Below are 23,613 nucleotides of genomic sequence, written 5' to 3' on the forward strand. Positions count from 1 at the left end.
TGTGATATACTCACCTGCTCCTGGCGCAGTCCCTGCATCTCCGATGGTCTCCGGGCGCTGACAGCTTCTTCCAGCGTTGAGCGGTCACATGGTACCGCTCATTACAGTAATGAATATGGACGTGACTCCACTCCCATAGGGGTGGAGCCGCATATTCATTACTGTAATGACCGCTCAACGCTGGAAGAAGCTATCAGCGCCCGGAGAAGACCATCAGGGAAGCTGCCAGGGACCGCGCCGGGAGCAGGTGAGTATAATGGGGAGGGTGATCAGCATTGCGCGATATTCACCTGCCCTCGTTCCACCGCCGGGCGCTGCTGTGTCTTCCAAGTCCTCTGCTGTGACGCTCAGGTCAGAGGGCGCGCACTAACCACGTCATTGTGTCCTCTGACCTGAGCGTCACAGCAGAGGACAGGGAAGACACAGCGGCGCCCGGCGGTGGAACGAGGACAGGTGAATATTGCAAGTGCTGGGGGCCTGAGCGACGAGAGGTGAGTATGCCATTTTTTTTTTTAATCGCAGCAACAGCATATGGAGCAAATATCTCTATGGAACATCTTATGGGGACATAATCAACATTTGTGCAGCATTATATGGGGAAAATATCTCTATGGAGCATCTTATGGAGCCATAATCAGCATTTGTACAACATTATATGGGGCAAATATCTCTATGGAGCATCTTATGGGGCCATACTCAGCATTTGTGCAGCATTATATGGGGCAAATATCTCTATGGAGCATCTTATGGGGCCATAATCAGCATTTGTGCAGCATTATATGGGGCAAATTGTTATGATCCTTAGTGGTTGAGGATCACAAATTACTCCAGCTAAGTAACATACATAGGACAAGCTCTAGGGAGGTGGCAAACTGGACTGACCTCAAATCTGAACCTATCCAAACACACTAGAAGTAGCCGGTGAACGTGCCTAAAAATCCTAGACGTCTCGAACCAGCCTGAGGAACTAACTACCCCTAGAGAGAAAGAAAGACCTCTCTTGCCTCCAGAGAAATAATCCCCAAAGAAATAGAAGCCCCCAACATATAATAACGGTGAGGTAAGAGGAAGGCACATACACAGGGGTGAAAACAGATTTAGCAAATGAGGCCCACTAATACTAGATAGCAGAAAATAGTAAAGGGGTCTGTGCGGTCAGTAAAAAACCCTTACAAAATATCCACACTGAGATTTCAAGAACCCCCGCACCAACTAACGGTGTGGGGGGGAGAAACTCAGTCCCCTAGAGCAACCAGCAAGCGAGGAAATCACATTTTAGCGAGCTGGACTAAAAACATAATAAATGCTGATAATCAAAAAATGATCAAACAAAAACTTAGCTTGTCTTGGAGAGACTGGGAGCAAGGTAGTCACAAGGAATCTGAAGAGCACTGAATACATTGAGAGCAGGCAAGGAACTGAGTATCCAGGTGAGCTAAATAGGAAACCAACCAAGGATAACGAACCAGCTGATGCTGCCAACCTGCAGAAAGACAACACTACACAGTACCGCTTGTGACCACTAGAGGGAGCCCAAAAACAGAGTTCACAACAGCAAATATCTCTATGGAGCATCTTATGGGGCCATATTCAACATTTGTGCAGCATTATATGGGGCAAATATCTCTATGGAGCATCTTATGGGGCCATGATCAACATTTGTGCAGCATTATATGAGGCAAATATCTCTATGGAGCATCGTATGGGGCCGTAATCAACATTTGTGCAGCATTATATGGGGCAAATATCTCTATGGAGCATCTTATGAGGCCGTAATCAGCATTTGTGCAGCACTATATGGGGTAAATATCTCTATGGAGCATCGTATGGGGCCGTAATCAACATTTGTGCAGCAATATATGGGGCAAATATCTCTATGGAGCATCTTATGGAGCCATAATCAGCATTTGTACAGCATTATATGGGGCAAATATCTCTATGGAGCATCTTATGGGGCCATAATCAACATTTGTGCAGCATTATGTGGGGCAAATATCTCTATGAAGCATCGTATGGGGCCGTAATCAACATTTGTGCAGCATTATATGGGGCAAATATCTCTATGGAGCATCTTATGGGGCCTTTATTAACCTTTATGCAGCACTGTATGGGGCAAAAGTATCTATGGAGCATCTTATGGGGCCATTATTAACCTTTGTGCAGCATTATATGGGGCATTTTTTAATATGGAGCATCTTATGGGGCCCATCATAAACTTTATGGAGCATTATATGGGGTGTATTTTGTATGGAGCATCTTATGGGGCCCATCATGAACTGTATGGAGCATTATATGGGGCTCCTGATTCAATATGGATATTCAAAAACACTTTACCTACTGATATCTCAATTAATTTTACTTTTATTGGTACCTATTTTATTTTTGAAATTTACTAGTAGCTGCTGCATTTTCCACCCTAGGCTTATACCCGAGTCATTAAGTTTTCCCAGTTTTTTGTGGGCAAAGTTAGGGGTCTCGCTTATACTCTGGTCTGCTTATACTCGAGTATACAGTTAGGTCCATATATATTTGGACAGAGACAACATTTTTCTCATTTTGGTTATAGACATTACCACAATTTAATTTTAAACAAAACAATTCAGATGCAGTTGAAGTTCAGACTTTTAGCTTTCATTTGAGGGTATCCATATTAAAATTGGATGAAGAGTTTAGGAGTTTCAGCTCCTTAACCTGTGCCACCCTGTTTTTTAAAGGGACCAAAAGTAATTGGACAATTGACTCCAAGGCTATTTCATGGACAGGTGTGGGCAATCCCTTCATTATGTCATTCTCAACTAAGCAGATAAAAGGCCTGGAGTTGATTTGAGGTGTGGTGCTTGCATTTGGAAGGTTTTCCTATGAAGTAAACATGCGGTCAAAAGTGCTCTCCATGAAGGTGAAACAAGCCATTCTTAAGCTGTGAAAACAGAGAAAAAACCCATCCGAGAAATTGCTACAATATTAGGAGTGGCAAAATGTACAGTTTGGTACATCCTGAGAAGGAAAGAAAGCACTGGTGATCTCATCAATGCAAAAAGACCTGGGCGCCCACGGAAGACAACAGTGGTGGGTGATCGCAGAATAATCTCCATGGTGAAGAGAAACCCCTTCACAACAGCCAACCAAGTGACCAACACTCTCCCGGAGGTCGGCGTATCAATATCCAAATCTATCATAAAGAGAAGACTGCATGAAAGTAAATACAGAGGGTTCACTGCACGGTGCAAGCCACTCATAAGTGTCGAGAATAAAAAGGCTAGACTGGACTTTGCTAAAAAACATCTAAAAAAGCCAGCACAGTTCAGGAAGAACATTCTTTGGACAGATGAAACCAAGATCAACCTCTACCAGAATGATGGAAAGAGAAAAGTATGGCGAAGGCTTGGTACAGCTCATGATCCAAAGCATACCATATCATCTGTAAAACACGGCGGAGGCAGTGTGATGGCTTGGGCATGCATGGCTGCCAGTGGCACTGGGTCACTAGTGTTTATTGATGATGTGACACAGGACAGAAGCAGCCAAATGAATTCTGAGGTATTCAGAGCCATACTGTGTGCTCAGATCCAGCCAAATGCAGCAAAACTGATTGGTCGTCGTTTCATACTACAGATGGACAATGACCCAAAACATGAAGGCAAAGCAACCCAGGAGTCTATTAAAGCAAAGAAGTGGAATATTCTTGAATGGCCAAGTCAGTCACCTGATCTCAACCCAATTGAGCATGCATTTCACTTGTTAAAGACTAAACTTCAGACAGAAAGGCCCACAAACAAACAGCAACTGAAAACCACTGCAGTGAAGGCCTGGCAGAGCATCAAAAAGGAGGAAACACAGCGTCTGGTGATGTCCATGAGTTCAAGACTTCAGGCAGTCATTGCCAACAAAGGGTTTTCAACCAAGTACTAGAAATGAACATTTTATTTAAAATTATTGAATCTGTCCAATTACTTTTGGTCCCTTTAAAAACAGGGTGGCACATGTTAAGGAGCTGAAACTCCTAAACCCTTCATCCAATTTTAATGTGGATACCCTCAAATGAAAGCTGAAAGTCTGAACTTCAACTGCATCTGAATTGTTTTGTTTAAAATTCATTGTGGTAATGTCTATAACCAAAATGAGAAAAATGTTGTCTCTGTCCAAATATATATGGACCTAACTGTATATGGTATTTGAAAAACATTACTTAATGTTTGGTACAGAAACCTTTGTTTGCAATTACAGAAGTCAGACATTTCCTTGTAGTTCTTGACCAAGTTTGCATCCACTGCAGCAGGGATTTTGGCCCACTCCTATATACAGATCTTCTCCAGACCTTTCAGGTTTTGTGGTTGTTTCTGGACAACATTGAGCTTCAGCTTCCTCCAAAGATTTTCTTTTGGATTCAGGTCTGTAAACTGGCTAGGTCACTCCAGGACCTTGAAATGCTTCTTATGGAGCCACTCCTTAGTTGCCCTGGCTGTGTGTTTTGGGTCATTGTCATGCTGGAAGACCCAGCCATGACCCATCTTCATTGTTCTTACTGAGGGAAAGAGGTAATTGTCCAAAATCTCATGATACATGAACCCATCCATTCTCCCTTCAATACAGTGCAGTCGTCCTGTCCCCTTTTCAGAAAAGCACCCCTAAAGTATGATGTTTCTATTACCATGCTTCACGTTTGGGATGGTGTTCATGGGGTTGTACTCATCCTTCTTTTTCCTCTAAACACGTCAAATGGAGTTCCTTCTGACCTCTTAACCCTCTCCCATGCCTCCTCTGGATCCTCCAGATGGTCATTGGCAAACTTCAAATGGACCTGGACATGTGCTGACTTGAGCAGGGGGAACTTGCGTGCCCTGCAAGATTTTAATACATTACGGCGTAGTGTGTTACTAACAGTAATGTTTGAGACTGTGGTCCTAGCTCTCTTCAGGTCATTGACCAGGTCCTGCCATGTAGTTCTGGGCTGATTCCTGGCCTTTCTCAGAATCATCCTTACCTCACGAGGTGAGATCTTGCATGGAGCCCCAGAATGAACAAGATTGACAGTCATCTTCTGTTTCATCCATTTTGTAATAATTGTGCCAACAGTTGTTGTTTCCTCTCCAAGCTGCTTGCCTATTGTCCTCTAGCCCATCCCAGCCTTCTGCAGGTCTACAATTTTGGCCCTGGTGTCCTTGAACAGTTCTTTGGTCTTGGCCATGGTGGAGTAGTTGGAGTGTGATTGATTGAGTGTGTGGACAGGTGTCTTTTATATAGGTAACGAGTTCAAATAGGTGCAATTAATACAGGTAATGAGTGCAGCGTAGGAGGGCTCCTTAAAGAAAAACTAACAGGTCTCTGAGCCAGAATTCTTGCTGGTTGGTAGGTGATCAGATACTTGTTTCATGCAATAAAATGCAATTTAATTATTTTATTTAAAAACCATACAATGTGATGTTCTGGGGGTTTTTTAGATCCTGTCTCTCACAGTTGAAGTGTACTTATGATAAAAACTACAGACCTCTCCATTCTTTGTAGGAGGGAAAACTTGCAACATCGTCAGTGTATCAAATACTTGAATACTTGTTTTCCCAATGAATGTCTATTATATTGCAATATTGATTCTAATATTCGTTTTGGTACAGACATGTTTGTTAAAACGGTTGCACACCATTGAGTAAATTGTTGGCAAGCACCACAGCTTACTGACTCCTAACTTTGTATATTATACACACCATTAGGATTTGGCTCTGCTTGTCGGTTACTGCATTTGTCGCCTGTTCTAATGTATGTAATTAGCATACCTGCAGTCATATGCCAGCTAGAATAGAATACTGAAGGAATCATCTGAGAATCTATTGGCACATTACCACAGGTTTGCAAATCGCAACATATGACAAATGCTGGAATCGGCAGAGCCAAATCCTAATGGTGTGTATATTCGATCATTATTATTTAATCTTGTATAGCAGTATAAATGGTAATATTGGACTTGTAGTAAATCTTGAATTCCTCCAGGCATGTAATATTTGTAATAGTGACCCCCATCTGGAAAATGGTGGGGGGCACCATGGGCAGGTGTTCTTTCAAATGCCAAAGGTGAATTTCAGTCCCAATCCAGCATTGGTTACTGAGCGGTAGAGAGTGCAAGTGCTTTAGAGACTGTTCGCACTGTTCTGAAAGCTGTCCCCCCGCACTTCGTCCATGCTGCAGAGGTAAAGCTGCCTCAGCTATCAGCTAGGAAGACCATTCATTTCAGATGAGTGAGTGACTAAGCTGCTAGTGTGAAATGTCTATCTCCAGGAGCGCACTGCCCCCAACAACCAGGATGTTTTGAGACAGAAGAGTGGTGCGCTCATGAAGAAATAACATGAGAAAACCTCTTTAAGATTTCCAGAATATACTATAAGTTATTAGAACAGCCCCGACACCCATGTATGAGTCCCCTTACTCCTCCCAGCAGGGACATCAGCGTGTTCACATACCCACCCGCGCTGTTTCGGTCCCCGCAGCGCCTATATGAGCTCCTAGGTGGAGTATAAGTAACATACCCTTAGCAATAACTTGAGGTTTAGCCCCTTACATGACAGTATAAAATTGTTATTTGTAATAATTTTCTTCATGAAGATTTAATTATTTGTACTGCACAGTGAAACCCTGTTTTCTCTAACCATGGTAGAGGTAGAGGATGCTGGATATAGCTAAGACATAGCAACTTCTAGTCATACAAATGTAGAAGTATTGTACCCTACAAATATACAGCACATAGCTTCCCTGTTTGCTTTCTAAGAAATGGTTTTAGAGTTTAGGACAACATTAACTGTATACTGTATGGAAGATCTCCTAGACTCCTGGCATGCAGCAACACAGGAAAGTCATCTTATTTTCTGCATGTATCAAAAAATAATGTTTGAAAGTTTGCAGCATTTCTGTAAATACAATTTTGCAACACTCAGAGTATTTTGATATGAAATGTGCCTGTAAGTATGTTTAGGATATCATGTAACATATAGACATTACAGAGGATGAAATAGTTATATTGGTGGGAGTTTTATTTTTACATTCTAATCTGTCTGGTACTGAAATGTAATTGTTATAAAAATAATAGTATAATTATTGGCACTTGGCAGTCTTTACGAATCTATATCCTAACTGAATGAAGAATATGAAAAACATTTATTGTCAACGGTTTATCTCCATAAACATTTTCCTCCCTCGGGAATGCAGCCTTGGCATCTAAGGTTTACTACTACTCCAACAAAGTATGCCCTCCAACACTGGAAGGAGAAAAGGAGAAAGCCTGTACTATTGACGGGGAACATGTGCCTAATACATTCTGCTACTGCTGATGGTGCTTGGCGTTCCTGCGTAGTCGACAAGTGCTAGAGTATCACAGTAAATATCTGTCAAGCATTGCCTCAGTCAAGCTTTCTCCTTACCCTAGCATCTGCTTCACACTCGTCATCTACTTGTCATATTATACCATTTTAGGTACATTGAATTTGTTGATCCCTGTTACTGGATACAACCTGTCGGTTACCATGCCTCCTCTTGGAGCCTAGTTTCTTTTCAGCTTAGTTAGAGAGTAGAGCCATAGAAATCCATAAAATAACAGCGCAAAAAAACTGCAACTATGGATCTGCCATATAGGAATCGATTTCTGTGGATTGCAGACAACCTGTGTGTTTTAGCATCATTACTCTGGCAACTATTGTGGAATGTTCTACATATCAAGAGAGACAAGAGGACAGCTGAGCCAGGAGATACACAGGTATCCTAAATATCCGTATAGCACAATGGTCAGAAGGAAATGTCGTCATAAAATCCATTATTTTATGTACAATAGTGCACTTATGTAAGTCGCATTATGTGGCTCATGTAAAATTAGAATATATATGAATGACCGCTGTTACCATCTTGCCAACTCTTCCAGCTTATTATACATGCATTGTCCAGTTAGTGCATGTGTAAAACGGTTGTGTAAACTTTATTTCATTTATGGTTGCAGTCTTGCAATCTTTTTTAATAAGTATAGCAAGATATGCATAGTGCATATTGATACTTTATATTTATACACTTATGTTTGTGGTACATAGTAGTGATTTATTGAGACTCATTTATGTTTTAGTATCTTAAGTGCTGTACATAATCTTCAATGTGTGTAGGGCACCTATAGACTTGTATATAATGTGTATAAACAAACATTGCCATAGAGCATGTTGCCCCGATCTTGGCTGTGGGACCAAAGTGCTGCCCAAAGTGCTGTACATAAGAAAGAAAGTTTCAGCATGTTCTGTGCTATAACAAATAGGATTCACTCTTTGCCCTCAGCAACTTAGGAGAACACTTCTCTCATAACCTGTATGTGGCATTGTGTGTGTGTATATAGAATCCCAACATGCATATATGTGTGCCTGTATATATACAGTATATACAGAACACATACTGTATACATAGTATTTAGTATTATATACAGTATGCTGTGTACGTATGTCTATATATTTATATATAGCAATATAAATTGGAACATATATTTATATACAGTGGGGGAAATAAGTATTTGATCCCTTGCTGATTTTGTAAGTTTGTCCAGTGACAAAGACATGAATTTACATGAAAGACATAATTTTAACCCCTTCAAGACACAGCCCTTTTTCGTTTTTGCGTTTTCGTTTTTTGCTCCCCTCCTTCCCAGAGCCATAACTTTTTTATTTTTCCGTCAATATGGCTATTGAACTATACCATTGGTTTTACCATGTCTTGTACTAGAAAACGGGAAAAAAAATACAAGTGTGGTGAAATTACAAAAAAAAGTGCAGTATCACACTTGTTTTTTGTTTGGCTTTTTTGCTAGGTTCACTAAATGCTAAAACTGACCTGCCATTATGATTCTCCACGTCATTACGAGTTCGTAGACACCAAACATGTCTAGGTTATATTTTATCTAAGTGGTGAAAAAAAATTCCAATCTTTGCTAAAAAAAAAAATATAAATTGCACAATTTTCCAATACAATTTTTCATGATCTGGGGTCGGGTGGGAGCTTATTTTTTGCGTGCCGAGCTGACGTTTTTAATGATACCACCTTTGTGCAGATACGTTCTTTTGATCGCCCGTTATTGCATTTTAATGCAATGTTGCAGCGACCAAAAAAACGTAATTCTGGCGTTTTTAATTTTTTGTCGTTTAGTGATCAGGTTAATTCTTTTTTTTATTGATCAGGCGATTCTGAATGCGGCGTTACCAAATATGTATAGGTTTGATTTTTTTATTGTTTTATTTTGAATGGGGCGAAAGGGGGGTGATTTAAACTTTTATATTTTTTTTAATTTTTTTCATATTTTTTTAAACATTTTTTTTTTACTTTTGCCATGCTTCAATAGCCTCCATGGGAGGCTAGAAGCTGTGCATAAAAATGAAGGTATCCAGCTCAGGAAATAAAATCAAAAGTCTTGGTAAAACTGAGGACTAAGAACACTACACGTGTTCGAAACGCGTCCAGTTTTTCAAGACATTCCTTCCCCCTGTATGCACTGGTTTGTCAAGCAGCTTACTTTTTAAATTTGTCAAAATAAAGACTTTTGATTTTATTTCCTGAGCTGGATACCTTCATTTTCATGCACAAGTACCTGGCATCAAGCAGATACGGTTCTGTTCTCGGATCAAAACTCTCAAAGGCTGTGAGAATACCTTCATAAGAGTGAGCTGAATTATTTCCTGTTTTCTGTTCAGGCTAGAAGCTGGCACAACTCGATCGGCTCTGCTACATAGGAGCGATCCTCAGAGTGGCCACAGGGTGGCGCTCACAGCATGCCGGCATCAACAACCATAGAGGTCTCAAGGAGACCTCTGGTTGTTATGCCGATGCATTGCTGACCCCCGATCACGTGACGGGGGTCAGCGATGAGCGCATTTCTGGCACGATGGCCGGAAGCGGTAGTTAAATGCCGCTGTCAGCGTTTGACAGCGGCATTAAACTAGTTAATAGCGGCGGGTGGATCGCGATTCCACCCGCCGCTATTGCGGGTACATGTCAGCTGTACAAAACAGCTGACATGTCGCGACTTTGATGTGGGCTCAGCACCGGAGCCCTGCATCAAAGGGGGAGACACAACATGCGCAGTACTAGTACGACGCATGTAGTGAAGGGGTTAAGGGTGGGCTAATTTTAACATTGAGAGATAGAATATCAAAAAATAAAATTCAGAAAATCACATTGTATAAATTTATTTGCCAGTGGTCAAACTTACAAAATCAACAAGGGATCAAATACCTATTTCCCCCACTGTGTGTGTGTGTGTGTGTGTGTATATATATATATATATATATATATATATATATATATATATATATATATATATAATTGCAATTACACATGTTTTGTTATACACATGTTTATTTCCTTTGTGTGTAGTTAGCAACTCACAAAAATGGCAAAAAGAAAGCTAATTTGCGTCCTAGGTCATGGGTCTTCCAGCAGGGCAATGATCCCAAACATACTTGAAGAAGCACCCAGAAATGGATGGAAACAATGAGCTGGAGAGTTCTGAAGTGGCCAGCAATGAGTCCAGATCTAAATCCCATTGAACACCTGTGGAGAGATCTTAAAATTGCTGTGGGGAGAAGGCACCCTTCAATATGAGAGACCTGGAGCAGTTTGCAAGAGAAAAGTGTTCCAAAATTCCAGTTGAGAGGTGTAAGAAGCTTGTTAATGGTTATAGGAAGTGATTGATTGCAGTTATTTATTCCAAATATTACCGTATATACTCGAGTATAAGCCGACCCGAGTATAAGCCGACCCCCCTAATTTTGCCACAAAAAAATGGGAAAACCTATTGACTCGAGTATAAGCCTAGGGTAGGAAATGCAGCAGCTACCGGTGAATTTCAAAAATAAAAATAGATGCTCCATACCGTTCATTATTGCCCCATAAGATGCTCCATATAAAGCTGTGCCACATATAATGCTCCATACATTTCATTATGGCCCCATAGATGCTCCATATAAAACTGTGCCATATATAATGCTCCATACATTTCATTATTGCCCCATAAGATGCTCCATATAAAGCTGTGCCATATAGAATGCTCTGCACCGTTCATTATGGCCCCATAGATGTGCCATAGAAAGCTGTGCCATATATAATGCTCTGCACCATTCATTATGGCCCCATAGATGCTCCATATAAAACTGTGCCATATAGAATGCTCTGCACCGTTCATTATAGCCCCATAGATACTCCATATAAAACTGTGCCATATAGAATGCTCTGCACCGTTCATTATGGCCCCATAGATGCTCCTATAAAGCTGTGCCATATAGAATGCTCTGCACCGTTCATTATGGCCCCATAGATGCTCCATATAAAGCTGTGCCATATAGAATGCTCTGCACCGTTCATTATGGCCCCATAGATGCTCCCTATAAAGCTGTGCCATATAGAATGCTCTGCACCGTTCATTATGGCCCCATAGATGCTCCATATAAAGCTGTACCATATAGAATGCTCTGCACCGTTCATTATTGCCCCATAGATGCTCCTTATAAAGCTGTGCCCCATATAGAATGCTCTACACCGTTCATTATGGCCCCATAGATGCTCCATATAAAGCTGTGCCATATAGAATGCTCTATACCGTTCATTATGGCCCCATAGATGTGCCATAGAAAGCTGTGCCCCATATACAATGCTCTGCACTGTTCATTATTGCCCCATAGATGTGCCATAGAAAGCTGTGCCCCATATAGAATGCTGCTGCTGCAATAAAAAAAAAAAATGACATACTCACCTCTTTTGCTGCCCGCAGCTCCTCAGCGTCCTGTCTCGGCGTCTCTCCGCACTGACTGTTCAGGCAGAGGGTGGCGCGCACACTAGTACGTCTTCGCGCCCTCTGACCTGAACAGTCAGAGCCAGAGGACGGGAAGACGGAGCGGCGCCCGGCGTGTGGAAAGCGGACAGGTGAATATGTAATACTTACCTGCTCTCAGCGTCCCTGGCTCCTCCCGGACAGCTGGTCTTCGGGTGCCGCAGCCTCTTCCTCTGTCAGCGGTCACTGCCACCGCTCATTAGAGAAATGAATATGCGGCTCCACCCCTATGGGAGTGGAGTCCATATTCATGACTTTAATGAGCGGTCCCACGTGACCGCTGAACAGGGGAAGAGCTGAGGCACCGAAGACCGTGGGACTGCAGGCACAGCGCCAGGAGCGCCGGAAGCAGGTAAGTATGCCTTAGACCTCTCTCCCCCTTACCCGCCTACCCTGCCGCCGACCATGACTCGAGTATAAGCCGAGAGGGGCACTTTCAGCCCAAAAATTTGGTCTGAAAATCTCGGCTTATACTCGAGTATATACGGTAAGTTGAAGGTGCCTACAATTTTGTCTGGACCATTTTTGGGGTTTCTCTGTTTTTTTTGTGTTGTTCCAATATACACAAAGGAAATAAACATGTGTATAACAAAACGTGTAATTGCAATAATTTTCTCGGACAAATACTTCATTTTCTAGAACAATTTCAAAGGTGCCAACGCTTTCGACCATCATTATATGCATCTTCTCATGTATCGCAATAATGAACAATATTTTCTGTAGTTCTAACCTCAGTTACAAAGAAATAACCTCTTTCTGTATAATTACTATAATTCTTGTGCTGTGCATGGAGTAGAAGTTATTAGAAATTGCAGACAAGAAAGAATTATTGTTATTAGATTTTCATTATAATGTTTATATAATTTCTCTCCCATGCATAATATAAATGACAATCATATTCTTTGGAGTTTCTGAATATAGCCCGCAGACAGCTTGTTGCAGTCACCTAATACATATCCTGTTAATGATGCCGGCAGAGTAGCGTAGGGGAATTTTAGTTTGACTGCTCTCCACTAAGGATATATTCGCACACACCAGAGTAACTGCTTAAGAAATGACCTCAAAAGCTACATTTTATTTTGTGTATTCAACAGAAGTCTGCAGCCAAATCAACTAAAAACTTCTACAGCTACCCTTTCTTTTTACTCTACAATGTTTCATAATACAATTATGTCCCCGGAAAGTAACCCAGAAGTGACACTTCACTTTTAAAGAAGCCCTCCCATTAATTTTTTTTTACTAAATCTGTGTATGTCAGTATGTAGTATAGGGTGTATGTGCTAATATACCCCCTTTACTTCTATCTTCTCTGGGATCCAGGGCGGTTCTGCTCTTCTTTATGACATCACCTCTCTTCAGACTATCTTTAGGCTATGTGCACACGTTGCAGATTTGTTGCATTTCCGCAGCATTTTTTCAGCACGGAAATGCTATAAATCCTCAATGGATTATTAAAGCAATGTTAATCAATGGCATTCCTGAATTGTTGTGCACATGTTGCAGAAATTTCCATCCTTATTTGCACTGTTTTATTTTCCGCAGCAAGTCAATTCTTTTTGCGGATCTGCAGCGTTTCTGCACCCATTGACTTCCATTGAGTCAGTCAAATCCGCAGCAAAACTGCAGGTGTAAAAAGGTTTGTGGATTTGCTGCAGAGCTGCATGCCAAAAACGCTGCAGAAAGAAAATTATGTCAGAAGGAGGAAAAGTATGTGGGCGGAGAATGTGTGTGAGCAGAGAATATGTGCGTGTCTGTCTGCGGGTGTCTGTGGCGGTGTGCGGGTATCTGCGTGTGTGTGTGCAGGTGTCTGCGTGTGTGTGCGGCTGTGTGCGGTAATGTTACCGCCGGTACTGTCGGTCACAGTGCTGCGGGATCATGCTGTCATATGTCATGGTGACCCCACAGCTGTGACTGTCACCCGTGGTAATTCTACTGCCAGTACTGTCGGTCACAGCACTGCAGGATCATGCTGGCAGATGTCAGCGTGATCCTGCAGCTGACTGTGACCCGCAGCGGTGACCTGCGTTAAAAAAGTAGGCGTGGGCCGGTGAGACTAATGCTCCCATCAGGTTATGTCTGCTGTCATTGATAACAGTGACAGCAGGTACCGCTTATGGGAGAGTAGTATCATCTGCGTAATCTGTGCTCACAGTTAAAAAAATAAATAAATAAATAAAATTACATACAAATTCACATAAAAATAAAAAAACATTATACTCACCTCACACCAAATCTCCGATGCCCCCGTCTCCTAGAAATAATGTAAACTAATAAACCAACATATATTCCCTGTCTGACATAGTCCAGGTAATCCAGATTTCCCCACGGCGATCTCACGTGTGGAACAGTCACATCAGGAGATGTGACTGCTCTACCCGGCCGTCGGTGATAAACTGACAGGAGGTAATTGCTCCTGCAGTGTATCAGCTGATCAGCTCTGGTGCTCTCACTTGCGGCACCACTGCGTGAGAAAGTTCTCACAGCGGTAGTGCCGTAAGTGAGAGCACTGGAGCTGATGAACTCTGGTGAACTCTCATGGCAGTGCAGTGATACACTTCGTGAGGGATTACCTCCTGTCAGTGTATCACCAGAGGCTGGGAAGAGCAGTCCGTTACTGTTCTACACGCAAGATCGTCGTGGGACACTCGGTAAATGGACCGGACACTATATCGGACAAGGAGTATTATATGTTGGTTTATTATTTTATTTTTGTTGCAGGAGACAAGGGAGTCGGGGATTAGGCATTTAGTAAGTATGGTAAATTAAGATTCAATAAAGGAGTGTGTGATTATTTTAAATAAAGGACTTTATTCTGGCTGTGTCTTTATTTACCATATAACTAAAGAATTAGTAATGGATAAGTGTCTTATAGATGCCTCTCCATTACTAATCCGTGGGTTTGATGTCACTGAACAATACAAAGGTGACATCAATCCTACAAATATGATCCCCACTTGCCACCGCTACAGGGCAAGTGGGAAGAGCGATGCTAAGTGCCAGAATTGGCGCATCTATAAGATGCGCCATTTCTGGGGCGGCTGAGAGCTGATGTTTTTTGCCTGGGGGAGTGCCAATATCCATGGCCCCTTCCCAGCCTATTAGTATCAGCCCACGTAGTATATTGCACAGCCACTCAGTACATTGCGCAGCCCACGCAGTACATTGTGCAGCTCATGCAGTACATTGCGCAGCCCACGCAGTGCATTGCGCAGCCCACACAGTACATTGCGCAGCCCATGCAGTACATTGCGCAGCCAACGCAGTACATTGCTCAGCCAACGCAGTACATTGCGCAGCCAACGTTGTATATTGCGCAGTCCACGTAGTATATTGCGCAGTCCACGTAGTATATTGTGCAGCCCACGTTGTATATTGCGCAGCCCACATTGTACATTGCGCAGCCCACGTTGTATATTGTGCAGCCCACGTTGTATATTGTGCAGCCCACGTATATTGCGCAGTCCACGTAGTATATTGCGCAGCCCACGTTGTATATTATGCAGCCCACATTGTATATTGCGCAGCCCACGTTGTATATTGCGCAGCCCACGTTGCATATTGCGCAGCCCACATTATATATTGCGCAGCCCACGTTGTACATTGCGCAGCCCACGTTGTATATTGCGCAGCCCACGATGTATATTGCGCAGCCCACGTATATAGCAATGTGGGCATGATATCCCTGTTAAAAAAAAAGAATTAAAATAAAAAATAGTTATATACTCACCTTCTGTTGGCGCCTGGATCCAGGAAGCTGTTACCGACGCTTGGGATCCACCGAAGCTCCGCCGAGCCGCTCGCGCTAGCCGCCATCTTCCGTTCCCAGGATGCATTGCGAAATTACCCAGATGACTTAGCGGTCTCGCGAGACCGCTAAGTCTTCTGGGTAATTTCGCAATGCATCGCCGGGAATGGAAGATGGCGGCCGGCGCGAGCGGCTCGGCAGAGTACGGAGGGTGAGTATAGCAGGTTTTTTGTTTTTTTTATTATTTTTAACATTACATTTTTTACTATTGATGCCGCATAGGCAGCATCAATAGTAAAAAGTTGGGGGCACACAGGGTTAATAGCGGTTACGGAGTGCGTTACCCGCGGCATAACGCGGTCCATTACCGCCGGCATTAACCCTGTGTGAGCGGTGACCGGAGGGGAGTATGCAGGCGCCGGGCACTGAGTGTGGGGAGTAAGGAGCGGCCATTTTCTTCCAGACTGTGCGTCGCTGATTGGTCGTGGCAATGGTCATGGGCGTTTTTGCCACGACCAAACGGCGACTTGGATTCCATGACAGACAGAGGCCGCGACCAATGAATATCCGTGACAGAAAGACAGACAGACAAATGGCAGTACCCCTTAGACAATTATATAGTAGATATACACTCACTGGCCACTTTATTAGGTACACCTGTCCAACTTCTTGTTAACACTTAATTTCTAATCAGCCAATCACATGGCGGCAACTCAGTGCATTTAGGCATGTAGACATGGTCAAGACAATCTCCTGCAGTTCAAACCGAGCATCAGTATGGGGAAGAAAGGTGATTTGAGTGCCTTTGAACGTGGCATGGTTGTTGGTGCCAGAAGGGCTGGTCTGAGTATTTCAGAAACTGCTGATCTACTGGGATTTTCACGCACAACCATCTCTAGGGTTTACAGAGAATGGTCCGAAAAAGAAAAAAAATCCAGTGAGCGGCAGTTCTGTGGGCGGAAATGCCTTGTTGATGCCAGAGGTCAGAGGAGAATGGGCAGACTGGTTCGAGCTGATAGAAAGGCAACAGTGACTCAAATCGCCACCCGTTACAACCAAGGTAGGCCTAAGAGCATCTCTGAACGCACAGTGCATCGAACTTTGAGGCAGATGGTCTACAGCAGCAGAAGACCACACCGGGTACCACTCCTTTCAGCTAAGAACAGGAAACTGAGGCTACAATTTGTACAAGCTCATCGAAATTGGACAGTAGAAGATTGGAAAAACGTTGCTTGGTCTGATGAGTCTCGATTTCTGCTGCAACATTCGGATGGTAGGGTCAGAATTTGGCGTAAACAACATGAAAGCATGGATCCATCCTGCCTTGTATGGAGCATCTTTGGGATGTGCAGCCGACAAATCTGCGGCAACTGTGTGATGCCATCATGTCAATATGGACCAAAATCTCTGAGGACTTCTTCCAGCACCTTGTTGAATCTATGCCACGAAGAATTGAGGCAGTTCTGAAGGCAAAAGGGGTCCAACCCGTTACTAGCATGGTGTACCTAATGAAGTGGCCGGTGAGTGTATATACTGTATATATATATATATATATATTGTGTTTCCCTGAAAATAAGACATCCCCTGAAAATAAGACCTAGCTGTGGTTTTGCAGAACTGCTAAATATAAGGCCTCCCCTGAAAGTAAGACCTAGCAAAGTTGTTTTTAGGTAGCTTGCCCACTAGAGCACCAGAGCATACAGCTGTGATTCTTTTTCGCCCACCACCGTTGTCCCCTACCTTCACTGTCCGTTGCAGGATATGAAGACGGCCGCCAACCCCGATGTTCCATTATGCGGCCATCACTTGTAAAGGTACAGGCAAGGCGTCAAGAGGCCGTCGCCTGCCGCCTTCTCCGTTGTCAACTGTCAGTCTGTCGTTAACCCGTCTCCTGCCGCCATACCGTACGGTAGTCTCCGCTGTCCTGTACCAGTATGCCGTGGTGAGCTCCCCCTGGTGGCCGGAAGCTGTCATAGCATACGCTGCTGTGATGAGCTCCCCATGGTGGCCGGAAGCTGTCATAGTGTACACTGCTGTGATGAGCTCCCCTTGGTGGCCTGAAGCTGCAATGCCGTCCCTGCCGTACAAGTGGTCCAGGAGCTGCTGTGGAACATCGATATCGTCTCCTGACTGTGTGGGGCCAGGTACTTTACAGCCCTTACTGGTATTTTTTGTGGCCCTGTGTGTGTGAGGCAACCAGTGGGTAACTTTGATTCTTTAGGGCAGGGATGTCCAATCTGCAGCCCTCCAGCTGTTGCAAAACTACCATACAATTCCCATCATGCCTGGACAGCCAAAGCTTTAGTTATAGCTGTCCAGGCATGATGGGAGTTGTAGTTTTGTAACAGCTGGAGGGCCGCAGGTTGGACATTCCTGCTTTAGGGGGTGTCTGCTTTTCTACTGAAGGGTCTAAAGTACAAGAAATAAACAGTGCTGGTATATTTTTACCCCTAGACATGAGCGCAAAAAGAAAGAGCTATTCTGTCGAGTACAAGAAAGGAATCGTGGAAGACTCCTGGGGCAAAAATCTTACTGATTTCTGCAAAGAGAAGATGTTGAGTATCCAAATGGTCCGAAAATGGCGAGCAGATTACGGTAACCTCAGTCAACAACGGACAACGGAAATGCTAAAAAGCGCAAGTGTGGATCAGGTCGACAACCATTATTGTCCAAGCTGGAAGACAAGATCTGTGAATGGGTTGTTGACAGGAGATCAAAGGTTTTGGTTGTGAATAGGGCTCAGATTCAAGAATTTGCCCTTGCAATGGCACTACAGTTCGAAATAGCCCCCCGAAGAATTCAAAGCATCACAACACTGGCTGGACTGTTTCCTTCAGCGAAGTGAACTGTCTTTAAGAAGATCCACAACACTGTATAGGCTGGAAGATGTTGAAATTATTAAACGTACATTTGCATTCAAGTCCTTTATTGATGACGCTGACTTCTTTTAATACAATCTTTCCAATATGATAGCTATGGATGAAACTGCAGTGTTTATGGGCCAAGCAGCTGAAATTACAATTGAACAGCGGGGTGCCTCCTCAGTGTACATACCCTCCACTGGTTATGAAAGTGCACGTGTTACCTTTATTTTGGCAATTTGTCTGGATGGCACTAAAGTCCCACCTTTAACAATTTTGAAGGGCAAGAAAGATAAGATTGAACGTGTTTCAGGCATTTTTATTCTTGAAACTGAAAAAGCCTGGGCCACACAAGCAGTTGTAAGGAAGTGGGTCGGTTTAATGCTGCGGCTTATTATGCGAGGGATCCAAAGAGGTCTGCAAGTCTGAGATGCAGTCAGCACACACTACACTAAAGACATGAATTTCTTTCTTCACGAAAGAAGAATAGATCAAATAATGATTCCTGCAGGAATGACAGCCTATCTCCAGACTCTTGATATTGCAATAAACAAGCCATTCAAGGACAATTTGCACGTTGAAATTAATGACTACATTGAAAATAGCATGGAGGGAACTCGGCGTGGAAACTTTGTGAAGCCTAAATTGCAAGAGGTTGTGACTTGGGTGAAGAATTCATGGAAGAAAATCACTGACAGTTGTGTTGCAAATGCACTACAAGCAGGCTACCTTGACAAGAACTACTCATTTAAGGACAGTGCTATTGCAAGACATGAGAGATTTGGGCCAATGATTCTGAAAGACACTGTCTTATTTTCAGGGAAACGATATATATACAGCTCTGGCAAAAACTAAGAGACCACTGCAAAATTTTCAGTATGCATGATTTTTTTCTTTATAGGTATATTTTTGAGTAAAATGCAAATTGTTATTTTATTCTATAAACTACTGACAACATGTCCCCGAAGTTCCAAGCAATACATTTTGTATTTTTTGAAAATGAGAAATGGTCAAAATAACAAAAAAATGCATTGCTTGCAGACCTCAAATAATTAAAAAAAAAACAAGTTCATAATCATTTAGAAACAACAATACTAATGTTTTAACTCAGGAAGAGTTAGTTCAGAAATCAATATTTTGTGGAATAACCATGATTTTTAATCACAGCTTTCATGCGTCTTGGCATGCTTTCCACCAGTCTTTCACACTGCTTTTGGGGGACGTTATGCCACTCCTGGTACAAAAATTTAAGTAGTTCTTCTTTGTTTGATGGCGTGTGACTATCCATCTTCCTCTTGATTACATTCCAGAGGTTTTCAATGGTGTTCCGGTCTGGAGATTTGGCTGGCCATGACAGGAATTTAATGTGGTGGTCCTTCATCTACACCTTGATTGACCTAGCTGTGAGGCATGTCACATTGTCCAGCTGGAAAAAACAGTCCTCAGAGTTGGGGAACATTGCCTGAGCAGAAGGAATCAACTGTTTTTCCAGGATAACCTTGTATGCGGCTTGATTCATACATCCTTCGCAAAGATTAACCTGCCCAATTCCCGCCTTGCTGAGGCATCCCCAAATCATCACCTGGTCATCTAATGGTTAGAGGGAGACCTGGAGAGGCATACAAGCCGCAATGTCTTGCACCCACTGTGAAATTTGGTGGAGGATCGGTGATGATCTGGGGATGCTTCAGCAAGGCTGGAATTGGGCAGGTTGTTCTTTGTGAAGGGCTTATGAATCAAGCCGCATACTGGAAAAACAGTTGATTCCTTCTGCTCAGGCAATGTTCCCCAAATCTGAGGACTGGTTTTTCCAACAGGACAATTCGCCATGCCATACAGCTAGGTCTGAAGAGTCTGAAGAGCGAGAGGAACTCAGAAGAGGAATGGAATATTGATGGTTCCCGTAAAAGGCATTAGGTGAGCATATTAACACAGACAACAAACACTACATACATATATACAAAGATTTAGTTAAAAAAAATATTCATGTGCGTGCTTTTTTAACCTACAGCTTTAAATGGGGTGTCCGGTCCAAATCGATAAGTCTGCAGTTACTTATATATCCGCTAGTTTCTGAGCTGGGACTGGAGGGTATGTATGCATTATACTTACTCCCAACCAGAGCCTGTCTAGTGGGCGTGGCCTCGCGCCATACCCTTGTATAGAGTGTAGCCGCGCCCCATCTAGTGATGCTGCCGGCCAGTTGGCGTGGCCAACTAAAGGGCGCAGCCTCACTCCGTTTGGAGCAAATCCATGCCCATTGGCCAGGAGTATGTTTAATGCATGCATACTCTCCGGTCATGGGTCAGAAATCAGTAAATCTGCACAGCACACAGTGCATGCGCTGGGAGAATTCATAAGTCTGCAGACATCAATTTGCAGAGTGACAGCATACTTATCAATTTGCAGACTGAGTTATCAATTTGGACCGGACAACCCCTTTAAACCTTTATTGCTTTATCCCAATTGGCCTGAGTGCCCTTTGGCACATAAGATAGAATAATGAAAATGCCAATGAAAGCATTATCATTAAAATAGATTAAAATGAAGAGGATATAAACACATAACCATTGACACATATAAAAAAACGCATAATTTATCCAGAAACAAAATTGTATCTGTTGAAGCTAAAATTAGAAGTAAAAATTAATCGCATAACCATTTAATTACTTTCAGTACACCATATAGTTTACAATATAAAAAATTAAAAGACATCTTTTCCAGATACCGTATTTTGCGGATTATAAGACGCACCGGATTATAAGACGCATCCCAACTTTTGAGGAGAAAAAGTAGGAAAAAAAACTTTTTTATAATAAAATGGTGCTGCTTCTTATAATCCATGTGTCTTATTGCTTACCGGGGGTGGTGGCTGCGGTGAAGCGGGGTCCCAGGGTCGCTGCTGGAGGAGGCAAGAGTGGAGTATTGAGTATTGCTGCAGTCCGCAGGCAGGGATGAGGGGGTGTTTGGATGTGCGGCACGCCACTGTGGGGACTCTACCGACATTTTGTGAAAGCCCAGAGCCAGGGCCGGCGTCAGCACCCGGCGTACCCGGGCAAGTGCCGGGGCCCTGACGAGACGGGGGGCCCACTCACGCAGTCATAGATCCATCTGGCCGTTTACCCTTTCAATTTGCGCTGGCACAAGCATCTTTTCAGTCAGTGCAGGGCCAGGCACATAGGGGTTAAGGACACAGCCAGCGTGACATTGTGGGCGGAGAGAGCACGTTCTCCTGCTCTGCTCTCCTGGCTGCCTGCAGTGCTGAACTTATCAGGCACAGGCAGATTCCAGAAGAGCTCCTACTGGCACCTGAGTGAGTGCCATGCTATCGCTGTATGTTCTGACAGTCTGGGTGACCTGGGGCGGCCATGGGCTGGGCGGCTGCAGCTGACATATATATATATATATATATATATATATATATACTACAGCAGCCGCCCAGCCCAGGCCCCCAGCACAGCCTGTATAGTTACAGTGTATATAATATATATACAGGACAGGTGCTGGGGGCCTGGGCTGGGCGGCTGTTGAAGTATATACACTGCACAGTACCACTCCCCTGTATATATACACCGCACAATACCTCTCCCCTGTATATATACACCACACAGTACCTCTCCCCTGTATATATACACCGCACAGTACCTCTCCCCTGTATATATACACCGCACAGTACCTCTCCCCTGTATATATACACTGTAAAGTACCACTCCCCTGTATATATACACCGCACAGTACCTCTCCCCTGTATATATACATCGCACAGTACCACTCCCCTGTATATATACACCGCACAGTACCTCTCCCCTGTATATATACACTGCACAGTACCTCTCCCCTGTATATATACACCGCACAGTACCTCTCCCCTGTGTATATATACACCGCACAGTACCTCTCCCCTGTATATATACACCGCACAGTACCTCTCCCCTGTATATATACACTGTAAAGTACCTCTCCCCTGTATATATACACCGCACAGTACCACTCCCCTGTATATATACACCGCACAGTACCTCTCCCCTGTATATATACACTGCACAGTACCTCTCCCCTGTATATATACACCGCACAGTACCTCTCCCCTGTGTATATATACACCGCACAGTACCTCTCCCCTGTATATATACACCGCACAGTACCTCTCCCCTGTATATATACACTGTAAAGTACCTCTCCCCTGTATATATACACCGCACAGTACCTCTCCCCTGCATATATACACCGCACAGTACCTCTCCCCTGTATATATACACCGCACAGTACCTCTCCCCTGTATATATACACTGTAAAGTACCTCTCCCCTGTATATATACACCGCACAGTACCTCTCCCCTGCATATATACACCGCACAGTACCTCTCCCCTGTATATATACACCGCACAGTACCACTCCTCCCGTCCTGTATATATATACACTGTACAGTACCTCTCCTCCTGTCCTGCATATATACACCGCACAGTACCTCTCCCCTGTATATATACACCGCACAGTATCTCTCCCCTGTATATATACACCGCACAGTACCTCTCCCCTGTATATATACACTGTAAAGTACCTCTCCCCTGTATATATACACCGCACAGTACCTCTCCCCTGCATATATACACCGCACAGTACCTCTCCCCTGTATATATACACCGCACAGTATCTCTCCCCTGTATATATACACCGCACAGTACCTCTCCCCTGTATATATACACTGTAAAGTACCACTCCCCTGTATATATACACCGCACAGTACCTCTCCCCTGTATATATACACCGCACAGTATCTCTCCCCTGTATATATACACCGCACAGTACCTCTCCCCTGTATATATACACTGTAAAGTACCACTCCCCTGTATATATACACCGCACAGTACCTCTCCCCTGTATATATACACCGCACAGTACCACTCCCCTGTATATATACACTGCACAGTACCACTCCCCTGTGTATATACACTGCACAGTACCTCTCCCCTGTATATATACACTGCACAGTACCACTCCCCTGTATATATACACCGCACAGTACCACTCCTCCCGTCCTGTATATATACACTGTACAGTACCTCTCCTCCTGTCCTGTATATATACACTGCAGAATTTACAATAGCTTTCACTAATCTGAGAAGTGAAATCTGGCATTGTACGTTACCTATATTTCTCTGCTGTATCTGGGCAT

Source organism: Ranitomeya variabilis, chromosome 6 (assembly GCF_051348905.1).
Source record: "Ranitomeya variabilis isolate aRanVar5 chromosome 6, aRanVar5.hap1, whole genome shotgun sequence".
Taxonomy (NCBI): Eukaryota; Metazoa; Chordata; class Amphibia; order Anura; family Dendrobatidae; genus Ranitomeya; species Ranitomeya variabilis.